This window comes from Mustela putorius, unplaced genomic scaffold, assembly GCF_011764305.1.
Source record: "Mustela putorius furo isolate JIRA1106 unplaced genomic scaffold, ASM1176430v1.1 tig00000551_pilon_pilon_pilon, whole genome shotgun sequence".
Lineage (NCBI taxonomy): Eukaryota > Metazoa > Chordata > Mammalia > Carnivora > Mustelidae > Mustela > Mustela putorius.
This window is the reverse complement of record NW_025421412.1, coordinates 1283787-1301516: the sequence shown is the minus strand read 5'-3', so window position 1 is coordinate 1301516 and position 17730 is coordinate 1283787. Positions and strand designations below refer to the sequence as shown.

The window sequence follows — 17730 nt, the reverse complement described above, 5'->3', positions numbered from 1 at the left end:
ACCAGAGTCTATTACTGGGAGAGCGCGCCCCGGCCCCCACTGCGTGGACAGTCTCTAAGGAGATGCCGCCCCAGCAGACGGAAATGCCCGCGTGGGGCCAAGACATCTAGGCCATGAGTGGGTCACCCTGGGTGACACGTGACCTCCCCCAACACCTCACGGGCTCCAAGGACACCAGCAGCATCAGGCTCAGAGTGACTGGGGCTCCCGGCTGGCCTGTCCCTCCAGGGACACGGAGGGACGCGGCCCACCACTGGCCGGGCCATGCTGCCGTGACTCATAGACGCTCCCGAGGAGTCACCTTGAACAGCGGAGTGGGAGCAGAGGCGACGCCCTGCGGTTGATAGCAGTAAACGCGCAACCCCATGTCCCTCGGCCGTGGAGCACGGACTCGGAGGAGCCCTGTCAGCGCGGGAGATGGATGGAACTTGAGATAACCCTGGCAAATTAGGGTGTGTTAGCGTGAGGCTCGTCAGTGAGCAAGCCATAAATTACAGACATATCGCAACTCTACCAACCACTCTAATGAATCGAACGATGGCGGTAATTTAATGTGGGACGCGCCAGTTTAACCCTTGTAAGAAATCAGCCCCTGGTCTCGACGAGGCAACCAGCCCAAAGGCACCGTCAAGGCTGGAGCTCAGCCTCTCTCCCCAGCGAGCACGTGCCGCGGGATGGCAGGTCTGCTTCAGTTCCCCTGCGGATTAAAAACAAAAGTTCAAGACCCTACAAGTAATTACATTATTTCATAGTTAATTCTTTCTTGAGCATTTTTCTCCCCCACACATAATCTTCATTATAGTCTTTTTCCCCGAAATGATCCCATTAAATACAAGGAGGCCACGAGCCCCGGCGTGCGGTGCATTTCTGGGTGGTTACTGAACACATCGGGGTGCCACGCGCTCCGTGGCTAAAGGCGCAGAGACTTTAACCCGAAGGGGAGGCAGGAATCCCACACAGATGCGTCACCTGCGCTGTCCTGTTGCAAAGGCGAGGGGGAATTTATAAATAAAAATAAGGCGCCGAGGCAAACCCTCGACATTTTCCGGCCGTTACTGACAGCCGCACCAGGGCTGTGAAGCTATTTCAGAATCTGCTGTGTATTTTAGGGGAAGTTGCATGTAGAAATAACTGACAAATGAATGTTGATCCAAAGAAAACTGGAAGCTCAGGTGGGGAGTTAAAGGTAGTATGTCATTATTTAAACAGTGTTGACACGGTAAAGAGCATTCTTCGGCTCTTACGCGAATGGAAGGGATGCAAAACCGTGCCGGTGGATGTAATTACAGTTTAACAGGCGCCACTCGGTTCCTGAGGTTACAAAACTAGGAATTTTTTTAAATAAATGACCCCTATCCTCGTGTGTTTTCTCTCCGCGGAACGCAAGTATCTTTTACTGGACGCGCTACAGGAGGACGTGGTCTTCCCTGCGCCACAGGGCAGCTGCCTTGCTGCACACTCTCCCGCGGGCGCCCCGCGCCGCCGGCTTTTCTGTGGCAGAAGCGCCGTCGCGTCTTCCACAGCTGGGGCAGGGGCGGCCGTGGAGCCCCGCGGCCGAGGCAGCGGCGTCTTGGCTTCGGGGACAAGTGAGGACCCGACAGCTCTCTCAAGTGTTACATCGCACCTTTAGTCCCGTTATCTTCCAGGACCTTGAGAAGAACGTCAGAACATTGTCTGTTCAGTAACTTACGCCATGTGATCATTAACGAACCAGAATTATTCACTTAAAACGTGAAATTCAGGAAAACAGCCTGTGCACCTGTCATCTGCCGTTCGGGCCGAAAACAAGAAATAAACTCTGAAATCCCCCATTTCCTTTGGGGAGGCTGGACTCCTTTTGTTAAGATGGACCCTCAAAGTTTAAGCCGTGGGAACGGCACTTTGCAGCTTTCCGACAGACTAGCGCCTCACGAGTGCGTCCTGAGACCATCCATCGTGTGGCATGATGACGTGGAGAAGGGCCACGGCTCCCCGTGAGCGGCAGCGGCGGAAACAGGCGTGCAGTGGGTGCTGCTCCTGGACCATCCGGCCTTGCCCTGCTCTCTGCTGTGGCTCCCGGGCTTCTGCCGGCAGAGACCAACGCACGGTGACACCCCAGTATCAGAACCCTCCCAGCCCACCAGGCCCGTTTCCCCTAACTACTAAGTACTTAAAAAATCACACATTCTACCTAAAAATCCCACTTTGGAGCCTCTCTCCAGAGATCAGGCCTGATGACCGGGAGCTCTGGCTCCCTTCTCTGGAGTGCGAGTTTGCAGGGGATGTGGCATCCCCTTACTCCGCCACCTCACTGAGGACCCCCGGCCCCATGGACATGTCCCCCAACACCGAGCATAGGGACCCCCAGGCCGCCCCACCAGCAACAGGCTCCTTCTTGTGTCTCTGCGAGTTTCATGTTCCCAGGGGGGCTTAGGCCACGTAGACTCGAGGAAGGACTCTGCTCCTCAAAGCACGGCCCGGGCACCGCGGCCTCAGTCCTGCCCACAAGCGGCTTATAAGTGCACGGTCCGCGGCAGAGCAGGATCCGCGGGCACGCAGTGGGAGCCGGTGACGGCCGGCTGTGCGAGACCGAGGCTGTGGGTACTGAGAACTCGGGCCTGATCCTGACACAAAACCCACACATAGTGAGCACAAAGGTGACCCACGTGCATGTGTAATGACCGCGGGACATGAGCCATGAGCCCTGGGACCCATGCCAGTGCAGGGAGGCTGGGGCGGCCCCTGCCCTCCAGGAGGCCGTGTGGGTGCCGCCCAAGAAGGACAAAGGTGATGTCCTGCGGGCCGGGGTCCTCATGAGCCCACAGCCTGCCAGCGGTGGGGGTTCCCGGCCGCCACCCCCAAGCTGGGGAGCCGGCAGGTCGGCCGCGAGGCAGAGATGCGGGGCTCGAGCCAGCACACCTGGGCCCGCGGATGGCGGGCAGAGGCCGCACCTGCGTGTGCCTCCTTCGCACACACACTGTGGCGCGCACGGCACCGTGTCGGATTTAATGATCACGGATTGGAACAGTCGCTTCTGTCTACAGAGATCAAGAAAGTCTTCACCAAAAAGCACCTGCCGGAGCTGGTCGTGTAAGACAAGTAGGGTTGAGGTTGTTTCTCCGTAGCGCGTCCTCGCTCTGCTTCTGTCCTCCAGCTTGGCTGATTCAGGGCGATGTTCGCCTGCGGCCCCTTGGGAGGACAAATCGGAGGAAAGTCTGGATTTTTTAAGTAAAATCTTTGCGGCTTCCCTTGCTCCGGATGCCCCCTCTGGTGGGCTCAGGAGTCCTACACCCTTCCCCACGAACTGACTCACTCTGGCCCCCACGTCCTATAGGACCTGAGGAACCACCCTGAGCCCCTGTCCACTGGCCAGAGCAGGCACCAATGGGTGTTGCTGGCTTCAAGGTTCTCCCAAGAGTGGGGCCCAGGCTCCCCAGATGCTAGCCCAGGTGCAAGCTCCCCACATCTGCGCACCATGGCTCTGGCCCACAGAGCACCCGTGGCTGTGTCTCTGGTCCCCTCGAGGAGCACGTGGCCCCGGCCAGCCCAGAACACTCACCGTCCAGAGGAGGGAGCCGCACCCCAGCTCCTCTCCTGCCAGCTGCGAGGCAACAGACCACGAGGGCTGGAATAGCCTCAGCCTTCTCCTTTGCCAATGTGGAGCTCTAGAAAACCTCTTCCAGCACGTACGTTCTAGAATATAATTAGGAACGGTTATGGTCTGGAAGCATCTCCCATCTAGGAGGGGGCAGCATGCTTGTATGTGGTTCGCAAGCCGCAGGCAATCCAAATCTATGTTCCGGTGTTTCTCCTGGGCGTGCGTGGCTGCGGACGGCTGCACTGGTCGTGCGTGGCTCTGCCTGGCTGTGTGGGGTTCTCGCAACTGTTCTGGTGTGAGCTTTGCTTACCTGCTCCAGCTGGATGAGCCCCTACAAACACTGTTTCCTCGTGTCGGCCATAATGTCTACGCCACGCCTTCACCACAGACCCTATGCCCAGTTAAGAGCGTGGGCCAGCAAACCACCCGAACTGTGTGGCTTGAAACAACAGTGTACTATTACCTCCACCGTCCTGGGTAGACAGGCTCAGCTGGGGGCTCCTAGCACCCCTCACTTGGCATCGGGAGGAACTGATGCTGAGGTTGTCGGAAGGTACCCTCCTGGCTCGTCTGGGCCCAAGCTAGGGTAGCGGGAGCGCTGGACATTTCTGCCTTGCAGTCTCTCTGGGCCTGTCCCTTCAAGTCCAGAAAATGCATGGAGTCACTCAAGTCTCATGTATTATTATTCAAAAATCAGTTATAATAGCTCAAAAACCCACAGCCCTTGCAAACTACCTTGGGAACCTGAAGCAGTGTTGGGGGTGAGGCAGGTGCTGCGGGACTGGCCACAGCACGATGCCGCACTGCCACGGGGGCCTTCAGGGAACACCCGCCTCTGGAAAGCGCTGGGCGCACCTGCCAAGGCAGCGGCTTCGCAAATCTGGGGGAGGTGGTGCATTCCCTTCGGACCCTCATCAGGAGCTGCTCACCGGTCTGGAAAGTCACACCCCGGGCCCCTGGCAGCCCTGTCGCCACCGTGCTCGGTGCGCCAACAGGACACATCTGTGGGTCAGTGCACCCCGAGGCTCTCTCTCCGTGCGTGTAATGTGGACACCAACACAGGCAGCAGCCGTCGGGTGTTCCAACGCCCGGCGGAACACGCTCTCCTTCCCACAAACTCAGAGACTTTTAAAGCCGAGAACGAGCTCGTCCTCGTCGTCCTGCCCAGGGACTCCGCTTGGGATCTCATATACGCGAGTATCAGTCCCTTTCCTTCTATCACAGTTTATCTTGATTAATTTCCTCTAGTAACGTTAAACATAACGCTGTCTTTCGGGTGTGTGGGTCCGTCGTCAGAGGGCGACGGACGTCCGGGTAAAGGGTGGTGGAGGTGGGCACGGCGGCCCGGGAGCCTTGCCTCGGAACACGCGGCAGTCACCGGCTCTCGGACCGCGCGTGCGGCCGGACAGCTGTTCCCTCGGCGGGCAACGCGCGGGCTTCCGACGACCGGCGACCACCCCCGGCTGAGGCCAGCAGGCCGACCAGCGTTCGTGGACACCCGTGCGGAGGAGCTGCTAGGAGCCGTCAGAGTTTCCGTGCTCTGACCTGACCACACAAAGACAGCAAAGAGCGGGAACTTTGGTCTCCACACGAGCCGCGGCGTCTCAGCAACAAGCAGCTCTCGGAGGCCCAGGAGCACGGCCAGCGCGGAGGCTCTCGTCCTTGGAGCCGCGGGGCCCTCAGGCTTTCAAGGTGACGCCCACGGCGGGGAGCCGGCCGTCTGAAAGGAAGCATCGATCTAGTGGCTTCACCCCCAAAACATCCATTGTTTTCAGCCACAGGATGACAGAGTCATTTCAGAGATCCGTATTGGCCTCCCCTCTCGGGGGTCCTGCCCCTCAGAACCTCCCGTGGTTTCCTCTCGCGCAGCCGCTCGCGAGGGGCCGGGGGACCCTGCCGGCCCCCAGGCTTTAACGGCACGATGAGGCGGCGCCTGGACCCGGTTGTCAGAAGAGGAGAAAATCTTAAAACGCTTTCAGAAGACAAATCAGTGGGTAGTTACGTAAAATAGGAGGAGAGGGAGAGAACAGGTTGAGCAGGTAGAGAGAGGTTCTCGGTCAGACTTGCGTGGGACGGAGCGGTCGCGGAGCAGGGGAAGCCGACGGGAAGGCCGCAGGGAGGGACGGCGCCTGGGCCAGACGCGGGCAGCACCGAACACCCCTCTCCTGCGGGAGTGGGCCTGCAGGCACCAGGTGTCCCACTCTACAGGGGGAAACCAAGGCACGAGGAACCCAAACTCTAGCTGAGCTCACAGACGATCTGACCCTGGCGGTCCGGCTCCTGACGTGGCCGCCCCGCCTCTTCCCACACCCGCAGAGGCCGTGAGCCGTGGGCAAGATGGGCACAGCGTGCAGGGGGCTGCGGGGCTGGAGCAGGAGGGGCGGGCGGGCCCAGGGGTGCAGGGTGCTGGGGTACAGAGGAGGAGGAGGAGGGCCCAGGGTCTGTAGGGAAATGAAGTGCACACAGAAGTGCGGCCTGGAGCGGTGCGGTCGGTCCGCGGGGTCCCGGAAGCAGACCGAGTTTCTGCTTCCGAGCACCTACGCAGCAGTGTGGTCCAGTTCATGTGCCGGGAGAGGGTCCTCAGGCAGGTGCAGGTGCGGAAACGGAGGGAAACTCTGGGGGGCGTCGCCGCCGCCGGGGGCTCTGCCGGCCTCTCCAGGGGCGTCGCCTGCTGGCTCCAGCCCACTCCTCGTCTCCTGCTGGCTCCAGCCCACTCCCCGTCTCCTGCTGGCTCCAGCCCACTCCCCGTCTCCTGCTGGCTCCAGCCCACTCCCCACCCCTTCACTCCCTGGCTCCCCCCCGCCGCGCTCTTCCTTTCTCCATCAGTGTCTGTTCTCAGCGTCAGACTTATATTATGGGTATTATTACGACCTCACATGCACTGAATTACGTGGGGCTCCTGGGGGGCTCAGCCGGTGAAGCCTCTGCCTTCGGCTCAGGTCATGATCTCAGGGTCCTGGGATGGAGCCCCGCGTCGGGCTCTCTGCTCCGTGGGGAGCCTGCTTCTCCCTCTGCTGCTCCCCCTGCATGTGCCCCCTCCCACTCGCTCGCTCTCCCCCATTTCAAATAAATAAACAAATAAATCTTTTAATAAATAAAATAAAACCCTAACAAGACCAGACTTGGATGAGGCTTCACTCCCTTCAAGTGAAATGAAATTCAGAAGCTTTCAAAGTAAAAAAAGTCATAAGGTAGTTCAGGTTTTTACTCACGTAGATATTGTTCATTTTGCTGAGTCAAGGTTTTCTGTCCTTTGGGGGGGCCGCTGAGGGCTCTAACCCGCCATTCGCGCGAGCAGCCCTAAGTGTGGCGGCTGTGGGGGGCGTCCTTTCCACAGCGTCCTTCCCCCGGGGACTCAGCAATGCCTCTGTGAGACGCAGAGTCTGTCGCTCTGCGGCCAGGCCACGGCGACTCCTCAGCTCAGGAAGTGGCGTTCAAACTTCACTTGGAAAACTGGACTCCATTATTTCAAACAAAAGTTACAAGAAACATGCAAATGGAACGGTGGGTTGTTGTCTTGCAGCAGACGAGGACAGTGTTTCGGGGCACCGTCGCCCGAACATGGCCCTCCACTGCGCACACGACGACGCGGCCCAGGCCGTGCAGCTGCTGCATGAGCAGAGGCTGGGGTACGTTCTCCTACACATGCCCGTGCTCCGGGGCTCCAGCCGCAGCCCTGCCCGTGACCCGCTCAGGGTTGGCACGACTTTGATCTCGGAATAGAATTAGCCCCGATCCCTCTGCCCAGTGGACACTGTATGACCCTCACTCCACTGTCTTAATGGTTCCTTCACTACAAAACCACAATCGAATGACCGTGTCAGCCATCTCCGAGGTTTGGAAGTAGATGTTCCTAACATAAATCGATAGAAAGGAAACCAAAATGGAAGGGCCCATTATTGTTGCAGATGTCTTTGTGCAACACAACTTTGCACCGAACTCCGGGCCACCCGGAGCCCCCAGCAGCCGTCCCCCGTCTCAGGCACTCACCTAACGAGGATGTTCACAAGCGGCTCTGCTGCGGGACCATCGGACGGACCTGCAAGGCTGGCCCGTCCACCCCCTAGAGCGGCTGGCTAGCAGAAGTGGAAAATTCAGACTTCTGAGTGTTCGATTCCAAACAGACACAGAGGGGTCCCGGCCACAGCCTGACCGTTCCCTGGACCACAGAACTGCGTGTTCCTGCGACTTTCCATTGCGTGACTTTTCAGTTAAACAGGCAGAGGCACAAGAAAGCCCCGCACGCACGTTTAGAATTGAGTGAAGAGCACCTTTAGGGAGCCAGTCCTTTCTGCCTCCAGACCAGCTCTCCAGGAACCCTGAGCCTCCTCGGCAGGACATGGCAGGCGGGCGCTGGTCTGCTCTGCTGCTGTCCTTCAGACTGACCATGCCTTACCGCACTCCCTGAAGCCGTTTCCTAAATTAATTAGCTCTTGGGTGTCTGTGGCTGCTGACTTATTAACATGTTATTCCTTCCAAAAGTATTTAATTCTTAAATGGTGCCCCCAATAACAGTATTTCAAGCAAAGGAAGAAGTCTCTAATGGTGAAAATTCAGCCACGGGAGCCAGTAAGGAAACCACCTGGGTCCCTGTGGGTTTAAGGAGCCGCGTACTGTGTCGACATCTACGGTCGGTTCTGGGAACTGCAGCCGCCCGCGGCACTTCCTCGGGGGGTCGCCGCAGCCCCCCAGCGTCGTGGAAATGCACTTCTCCTCTGAACACGTCAAAGTCCAAGGAGAACCGCTGCGCTTCCACCTGCGCCTCTGGCTCCAGGGCTGTTACCTGCGTTGTTAGAAGACGCATGAGCTCTTACTTACCAAGCACAGGCTTGGGCGAGTGGCTGCTACAAGACTGATTCCGGGGAGTCCAAGACGGACCCAGCCCCGGCCTCCAGGCTCCAGGGTCGTCTCTAAAAAAGCAGCCAATGAGCAAAAACATCTTTCGCTCATTTGCAAAAACACAGCAGCCGTGAGCGTGAACTGGTTTGCTAAGGTGTCTCCTCTCTGCAGCATTAGAGACCCAGAGAGCGCCCTTTGCGCTTTCCCGAGAGGACGGGTCCTGCCGCTCTCCGGACTCTCGTGAGTGAAGAGCAGAAAAGAGGGGCACAGGAGCCGAGCAAGTGCAGACGGAGGGAAAACGGCCGGAGGAGAACAGCGTGCGAGCGTGGAGACAGGACAGCGTGACCGGTGAGCCCGGGCCGGGTCCCCGTGCCGCCACCGAGAAGCCGGTAACTGTCCTCTCTGCGCCCAAAGAGCGCGACCCTTGCTATGCCTCCAGGAACAGTTTCCGGGGAAAGGTACGTCCCCCGTGGAGGCGAAGGTCTCACCAAACGCACGTGCGATGTTCCCGCAGTTCCCACGTTCAGCCAAAAAGTTCCTCAAGTTAATTACACATTCTCCGAGCGCGCGGCCTCGTCTCTTCATATCTGCACACGTTTCCTCGCACTTTTGTTCTGATTTTTAAAGAACCTTGACTAATTCACTTTAGTGCAGAGCTAATCCCACACCAGAGGGCTAAGTATAAAACAAGTGACATCCTCAAATGGGTGACAAAAACGAGCAGACTGGGGGTCATTAAGTGCTCATTAGCCGCGTGTTGTCACGTTAACTACGGGGTGTAGCGCCAATTTTCTCTTCTCTGTCAGGCGCTCACGCGCCCCGCTTTCAGGGAGCCGCTGGGTGGTGTGGTGCCCGGAGCACGGCCCGCTCAGCTCTGCTCCCTCAGGATCTCGAAGCGCCGCCGCCGTCACCACAACTTCCCAAGTTTGCCAGGAAGAAGCTGCTACGCGCGTCTGTCGGCCGCAGCGAGGGGCCGGCGCGATCGAGCCTCAGAAAGGAGTTCTGGGCACCCGCGCCCCACGCACAGACTGGCTTTGTTTGAAGTCGTGGTTTTAGAAGCTGAACAACGGTCACATGATCCGGACATTCGGGATTTCTGGTTTCAAGTCCCGGTCACACTTTGCTCCACGAGGAGCGCCCGAGACACGTCTCCAGTGCCTGCTCCCAGCCGTGACCGAGAAGGTCGGAGCTCACGCGAGCGCGGCTGGTGCCCCACTTCGCGGCCTCTCTACCCCGTCTCCCTGCTCGTCCCTCCGGGTGACGCTCTTTTAAGATGAGAGACTGAAACCCTGCATATCAGCCGGGCTTTGCGTCGCGGTCCGGCGCAGCCTTCCTAGCACGATCGAGGGATGAGGCCACCCCGTCCTCCAACAACACCGCCTTCTGTCCCGCATATTTGCTTTTGATAAAACAACGTCGCAAAGCACCATCGGGGCCCTCGTTTGAGTTCCAGAGACTGACTGAGTCCAACGGGACAGAGCCTGAAACCACCACGCTGGTCTCGGGAAACACCGGCTGGGCTTTTCTAGGTCAGCCCCCGCTCGCAGCATTTCCGCCGGGTGGCCAAAGCCGCGACGCACGGGACCCGCCCCGGAAACGCAGTCTCTGCGGGGAAACAAGGAGTGGTCCGGGGGGCTCTGAGCGACGCCCGGAGCTGGGCAGACCTGCCCTGTGGCGTCTAGCTTCCGTGGCCCACCCTTGGGACTCCCCGTCGAGGCACCCGAGACGCAGAGCTCTCGCCGCCTGTCGAGGTCCTGTGAGCGCCCCCGGGGCCCGAGCCTGTGTGGACAAGGCCTCAGCCTGGTCCGCCCAGGAGGAAGGGCCACTGGCACCCCCCCACAGTGGCCTCTGTGCACACGCCCCCCGGCAGATCTGCGGGGCCCCAGAGCCCTGCGCTTCTGACACAGCCCGTCATTCTATTTAAAGCGATCTGAAGACAAAAGTAAGAAGACAATCGCGCAGATTGCAGAGACCAAAGAGAGGAGCAGGGAAGGGAGGCGCCGAGAGCCGGCAACCACGCAGCACAAACAGCTCCGCAAATGACCGAGCCCCGTCCCAGCTAACAGCGCGCTTTAACACCTGAATACATTCACACGCCTGATTAAGCACTGACAGCATACGCCCGTGCAGGCAGATTACACGCTGTAATGTGTCTTTGCAAGAGGCAGCGTATTAATCACTGTTTGTATACTTCTCCAATTACGTTCCTTTAATTCCTTCATTGGGAGAACAGTTTACATTACAGCAGCAGCGTCACTTCTGGTTTCGAAACAATGGATTATACGTATATTGCCAAATTACGGGTCTCCGGGACATTTTCATAAGTGAAAACAACTGTAAAGGGGCTTCAAAAACTCGATTCAGTTGGGGCGCCTGGCGACGTGCAGACGGACTCACGGTCACCTCCTCCCGCTGCCCCCCGGGCCTCCCGGTGGACGCAGACATCCGACTCTCCCCCTACTCCACTTTTCTGGGGGCAGAGGTTGGAAACCAGTGCGGGCCACAGCTCCCTCCCTGGCCCCGGGGCTTTCTGTCCCCCCCACTGACCCCAGCGGCATTTGTTCCGTGCCCGAGGGTGCCTCTTCCCTCCCAGAACCCCCAAATCCTGCCAACCCCACCCGTCCAGGTCCGGCCAGCAGGGAGTCTGGCCTGTGACCATGTGACCGTGCAGAAGCCACGCAGCAGCAGCAAGCAGAGCTCCTGAGACAGGACGTCAGTGAGGGGGTCAGAGAGCCGCTGAAGGAGGGGCAGGGCCGGACACAGCCAGGTGCGGCAGAGAGGCCCCCGGGGACCGGACTCAGCCCAGTGAGCAGGGGCGAGGAGGCACCAGGAGGGGATAAAGGACTCAGACCATAGAGCGCCTGTCCTGGCGGGATTCTGTGGCAGCCGAGGAGGCTCCATCTAAGTGACTTGTCTGAGGTTGCCAGGCAGGAAGGGGTTAAGCTAGCAGGTGAGTTGGCCTATTAACCCCGTACACGCCATGTCTCCACAGCTTGGCCATGCTGGCTGTGGGCCCCAGTGTTCTCCAGGTGAGCCCCAGGGACGTCCAGTGGGGACTACTGGAGCAGACACCCCTCCCCTACTCTTCTCACGAAGCACAGTGAAACCCACTGACATCGTGCATCAAACAAATGCGAGAATTCTCCAGAAGACAGAGAGAAGGCAGAGGACAAGGGGCCTCAGGACCCAAGGAACAGCCTGGCAGTGAGGCCCCTGGCTCCTTGGGTTGTCTTGTGAACCCCAGAGGGTCCAGCTAGAGACGCCGGCACACAGAAATACCACAGACCCCGATGAGAATCCTCATTCCCTCTAACCAAATGACAGCAGCACGGGGTGGGCTCCTACTACAGGATTAACACTGTAGCGGCTCTAATCCAGCCAAACACCACAGGAAAAAATGTCACCCTGTCCCAGCCACCGGCCAAAGTTGAATGGGGAGCCTTGCCTTGCCCCCTCACTAGGCTACTCTACCACCGCCCAGCCCAGGCAATGGTGCAGGAGGCCGAGCAGGGAAGCCGGACTCCGCTCACCTCCCCCCTCCTCCCCCAAGCCCGTTGATGTGATGGTGACCCTGGAGCAGTGTCAGAGGCCAGCCGGCAAAGGACAAGGTCCAAATGAGACCCAGAGTCTTACACCACGAGGCACGCACTGACCAGGTGTCAGAGACCACAGGTCACATGGGAGCAGGGAGAGAACGTGCAGAACGAGAAGACGTGAGCACACCCAACACCGAAGTCACGCGGGTGTTAGAACGAGAAGACGTGAGCACACCCAACACCGAAGTCACGCGGGTGTTAGAACGAGAAGACGTGAGCACACCCAACACCGAAGTCACGCGGGTGTTAGAACGAGAAGACGTGAGCACACCCAACACCGAAGTCACGCGGGTGTTAGAACGAGAAGACGTGAGCACACCCAACACCGAAGTCACGCGGGTGTTAGAACGAGAAGACGTGAGCACACCCAACACCGAAGTCACGCGGGTGTTAGAACGAGAAGACGTGAGCACACCCAACACCGAAGTCATGCGGGTGTTAGAACTGTCTGGTGAGGGTTTCAAAGTGGTGAGATCACACGCATCCACAGGAATCAATACAAGTGAAAATAGGAAGTCTCCATGAAGATAGGGTTTCAGCAAATAAACAGAAAATAGGAAGAACCAAATGGCTATTTTAGAACTAAAAAATACAGTGTCTGAAGATTTTTTAAAAAACTCATAAGGTGGGGACACCTGGGTGGCTCAGTGGGTAAAGCCTCTGCCTTCAACTCAGTTCATGATCTCAGGGTCCTGGGATCGAGTCCCGCATCAGGCTCTCTGCTCAGCAGGGAGCCTGCTTCCTCCTCTCTCTCTGCCTGCCTCTCTGCTTGCTTGTGATCTCTCTCTGTCAAATAAATAAATAAAATCTTAAAAAAAAAAAAAAAAAAAAAAACCTTACAAGGTGGACTCTGTAGCAGAATGGAGTAAACAGAAAAGCACCGTGGAGGGGAAAAAACATAAGCCAGGAGACACTCCGCATTGTATTGACCACATCAGCACGCTAGTGGGGAAGGAGTCACATGATCACATCGATTCTCGCAGAAAACCGTTGGACAATGCCCCAGACTGACATACAGGTTTAACACAATTCCCATCAAAATCCCAGCAAAACTTTTCTTCAGATATAAAAAATATTATCCTAAAATCCATATGGATTACAGACAACAATTATAGGTTATAAACATAAAATTTTTAGAAGATAAGTGAAATCTTCAAGACCTGAGACTTGCTGAGGGGATATGACACCGAGAGCGTGGTCAGTGGGGGAAAACAGTGTGCTGTGGGGGGCGCCCGGCCAGCTGAGATCAGTGGGACTCACTCAGGGCAGGACAACGGAGCGGAAGCTTCTTGGGTGCACGGGAACAGAGTGGCGGGCAGGGCGGCGAGGGAGAGACCGTCTGCCACAGGCAGTTGACAGATGCTCCAGTTACAGGCTTACACGGCAGACTGAAGAAGTGTGGGATACTTGGCTCATCTTAGGAACTGTGGCTGGCTGTACATAGCCCATGGGTCAGCCAGGGCTGGTGGCTTTTTCCAGGTGGGTCACTTCATGGGCCTGTTGGTGTCAGCCCGGCGGGCACTCTGGTGCTTCACTCAGATTTCCACTGCTCAGGCCTGTCGCCTAGCAGCAGCCTCTACACGCTGGATTCAGCAAAATTACAAAGAAATGTTGCTCTACAAAAGACCTTGTAGGGAAGAGGAACGACGGGCTGCAGACCAGGAGGAATGTTTTACGCATCGAATATCGAACAAAGTACTCATATTTAGAATAAACATACAAAGAACTCTCAAAATTCGACAGTAAAAGAATAAGCAATCCAGTCAGAAATGTGCAAAAGACATTGTTTTCAGTGGAACAATGGTCCCACAGAGATGCGTCTGTGTGCCCGGCCCAGAACCTGCAGAACCTGTGAGCATGTGTTGGCTGGCGGAGGGCAGCTGTGGTTGTAGACGGAATTAAGCTTGCCAATCATCTGAATTTAGATGGAGAGATCGCCCTGGACTGCCCATGTGGTCCTGCATTCGGTTTCTCCAGAGAAACAGAGCCAATAAGTGGTGGATAGAGAGACAGATTTATCTCAAGAACTTGGCTCCCAGGATTGTGGCATGTCTCAGATCTGCAGAGCGGGGACAGGCTGGGGACCCAGGCAGGAGTGGTGTTGCCAGTCGCATCTGAAGGCCATCTCCTGGAAGAGGTCCCTCCCTCTTAAGGGAGAGCAGTGCCTTTGCTCTAATCAGGCCTTCCACTGATTGGATGAGGCCCACCCACATTACGGAGAACAATCTGCTTCACTCCAAGACCACCAATCTGAACATAAATCCCAACACACAGAAAAATCTAGGATAATGTTTGACCACATAACTAGGCAACATGGCCCAGCCAAGTTGACACATGAAATCAACAATCACAGAGGCCACAGCAAACCCATACAAAAGGGAGAACCAGAGACAGGACGAGCTTTGAGGACATGGGGGGCCTTCTGGAAGCTAGGAGAGTAAGGAAAGAGGTTCTAGAGCGCTCCCAGAAGGCACGCACTGCCGCCAGCCACCGCGGTTTTAGCCCAGTGAGACCGAGTGTAGACTTCCCACCTCCAGAACAGGTTAGATTATTAACCTATGAGGGTTTTTTTATTCTTAATTATCTACTTGTCAGAGAGAAGAGAGCACAAAATAGCAGAGGGAGAGGGAGAAGCAAACTCCCCGCTGGGCAGGGATCTGGACTTAGGACTCGATCCAAGGACTCTGAGATCGTGACCTGAGCCAAAGGCAGCTGCCTGACTGGCTGAGCCCCCCAGGCACCCCGGTAAGGGCACACTGTTATGAGTGAGTGCTCGGGTCTCCCCAGCTCGGCCTCCCACACCCTTCCAGGGAAATGCCGGGAGCTTCCTTCCACAGGTGCCACCTCGCTCTCTCGGTGGTCGTGTGGAGGAAGTTATGGAGCAGATCCAGGCCGTCCAGGGCCCGTGGTTGGAGGGGTTGTGTAACTACCTGGACGGCTCCCTGACGGCAAGCGAGAGTTTTCCGTCATTCCTGCTGCTGCTCTCCATCTGTGGTTCTCCCCACCGTGCCAAGGACCACGTCTGAATGGCCCAAGTCCACACCACGGTCCGTGTCCTCAGACCACACATCACCAATGAACTCGAGTGGGACATGAGGACCACCGGGCCACCTGCAAACGTAAGCCGAGCGCACGTGTGGGATGGGCACCGCAGATGTTCTCAGTGCCCGCCACGGTCCCTCCTCGAGGCCGATGGCTTCCTCGGCGTCCCTCAGGAGGAGAACAGCGAGGGCTGTGGTCGGGGCCTATTCCCGCGATGAGAACCCCGAGACACGCCCGGGGCACCTGTCATCCTTACGGTCAGTGCCAGGTTCGAGGAGGCATGGTTGTTGTCTCCTTGTATGACCACCCCCGGGACCTCACCCTGTCCACACCAGCGCACTGGCTGGGCAGACCAACGACCCTACTCTAAAGTGGGGATAGGCCTCAGTCCTACGTGGGACGGGCTTGAGGCCAGCCAACCGGGTGCTTCCTGGAGGAAGTACCAGAACCTCACTGGTACTGACGGAGGGAATGAGCTCCTGTCTCGTGATCAAAGTCCACCACGGCGAGAGAGCCGGTCTGAGTCTGAGAAGGAAGGAGGGGCAGCAGGGGTGCGGGGCGACAGCGGGGGTGTCTCACCTGCTCTTCCCAGACCCCTGGGACTGGGGGCTCCTGCACGTGCCGTGTAACCAACCAGCTCTCCTTCCAAGGAAACTCTTCACGTAAGCTGATTCCGGCGGGGTCGGCTGCTCGCCCTCGGAGTCTTGACGATTATCCCACCGCTCCGGGCTTCGGGATCCGCAGGTCGGGCAAGGTCCAGACCAGGCAGGGAGGGTACCAGGGGGCATGTCTGCTACCCTACTGCCGCAGCCAGATTCCTGGCCTCTTCTTAGTCACAGGTCCCCGGACTCCACCCCACAGAGGACAGGACCCGGGTCACTTCCTGCGATGACATCACAGGTCCCCAGACACGACCCTCCCCATACAGAGGACAGGACCCGGGTCACTTCCTGTGGTGATGTCACAGGTCCCCGGACATTCCACGGTCTCCCGGAGACCAAGCGGAGGGCCTTAGGGGAAGCTCGTCCTCCTTGGCTGGAGGGAACATGGCAGGGAGCAGAGGAGTGACCCTGTTTGTCCTGCTGCTGTCCTGCTGGCGAGAAGCCAGGCTCCAACCCATCAACATGACTTCAGGTTGGTCACAAGTGTATTGTCGCGGCGGTAGAAACGCTGGCTTCTGGGGGCAGGATCCGGCCACCACGGCTCGTCCCTCGGGTCCTTGGGATTCCTGGTCGACCTCCTCATCTGTTCTGGGGGAGGACGGAGCGTGTGGAACAGGTTTCCGTCCTGGAAGCCTTGTCGATCCAGAACTCCGTAGGAGGGGGTGTGCGCGACCGTTTTCATTACGGAAAATGTCTCACTTACCCAAAGCGCAGGAGGAGCCGAGAGAAGCCCAGCCCGGGCCCCGTGACACGCGGGGGGGGCGTCCCGCACTTGCCGCGCACATGCCTGCTGCTCCCGGGAGGGTGGAGGCCGCCGCGGGCCACGCACACCATTGCTGGCGCTATGAAGGCGGTTTTCCTGCACTTTCCAGCGTCCTTCACACGCGGACGAAACAGCAGCCACCTTCGCAGCCGCTGCCCTGGCCGGATTCAGTCCCCGCCACCCCAGAGGCCCTTGCTGGGGACGGTTCCAGTCCCCCCCCCGGGCAGGTCCCCACGCACCTCTGGCTCCGGTCCTTCCATCCTGGCCCCTTCTGCGTGGGGGTGACTGCGGCCCAGTAGGCCAGGACCGTGGGGCCACTGCGACTCGCAGGACGTGAGGACAAAGGACTGCAGGAAGGGGGTGCCCTGTGACCCCCCACTTCCCACCAGGAAGCTCCGTGCTCGGGCCACCTGCCTCCTCACCCACCTTCTTCGGAGGTCCCCAAAGACAGAAGGAAAGGGGACGGGACGGTCCCCAGCCCCAGCTCCTAGAGGTGGACACCCGGGCCCTGGAGCGTCCTGCGGGGGTCGGTGCTGCTCTCCTGGGAGCAGGAGCAGGGGTGCTGGCCCCGAGCCCCGCAGAGCACTCCCCCTCCCGCCCTCGCCCCGTCCACAGTGACCCGAGGGCTCGGGCCAGCAGGCCGGGCCGGGGTGAGAAGGCAGGCGGTCCGGGAAGAGGCGATCGCTCCCAGCTGCCATTCCTTACGGAAACGGAGTCTCGAGGCGTCTACAAAGGACAGTGTCCTTCGTGCGGCCGTGGGTGCGGAACGGTCTGTGACGGGGGTGGGGCCGAGCGTCCCACAACGGTCCCGAGCCCGCGTCCCCAGGAGCGGGCCCCAGTGCAGATGGACGGAGCGCCCACGGCAGCCGCAGCCGGCCTGTCCCCTCCCAGACCTGCCCCCTCCCCGTCGGGCCGGGGAGCCCCCAGGTGACCCCCGTCGCCTTCCCCCGCTCGGGAGAGCAGTGAGGGCCATCGTCTCTCCGTCGTCTATGATGGCCAGCCCTGGGCCTCCTCCTGGCTCGCAGCCGGGGCGCAGCGGCCCCACGCAGCGCAGACCAGCGGTGGCCCTCGCGCTGCCCAAGTCCGCAGGCAGGGACAGTGGTGGGGACGACCCTGGGGGGCGGCGGACCAGCCTCTCAGAGACCGGCTCCGACCGGCCGAAAGCGCTCGCAGTTTCTAGGAGGAAACGGGACCAGAGGCCGGTGCGGGCAGGTGGGCGGAAAGGTCAGGCGGGTCCCTGTCGCAGGGTCC

At 58.7% G+C, this 17730-nt stretch overlaps 1 long non-coding RNA gene across 3 annotated transcripts; it reads right to left on the bottom strand.

The window, feature by feature from the left end:
- Positions 1-365: 365 nt before the first annotated feature.
- On the bottom strand, positions 366-15947 carry LOC106005223. Of its 3 annotated transcripts, none has more exons than XR_001178443.2 (4): positions 15634-15947; positions 3539-3672; positions 3053-3168; positions 366-2063 (listed from the first exon to the last, which is right to left on the bottom strand). It is a non-coding gene; the product is annotated as an uncharacterized LOC106005223 (long non-coding RNA). The 3 variants fall into 3 exon arrangements; XR_006607115.1 differs by having other exon boundaries at positions 366-697; XR_001178441.2 differs by having other exon boundaries at positions 366-3168.
- Between the last annotated feature and the right edge of the window lie 1783 nt (positions 15948-17730).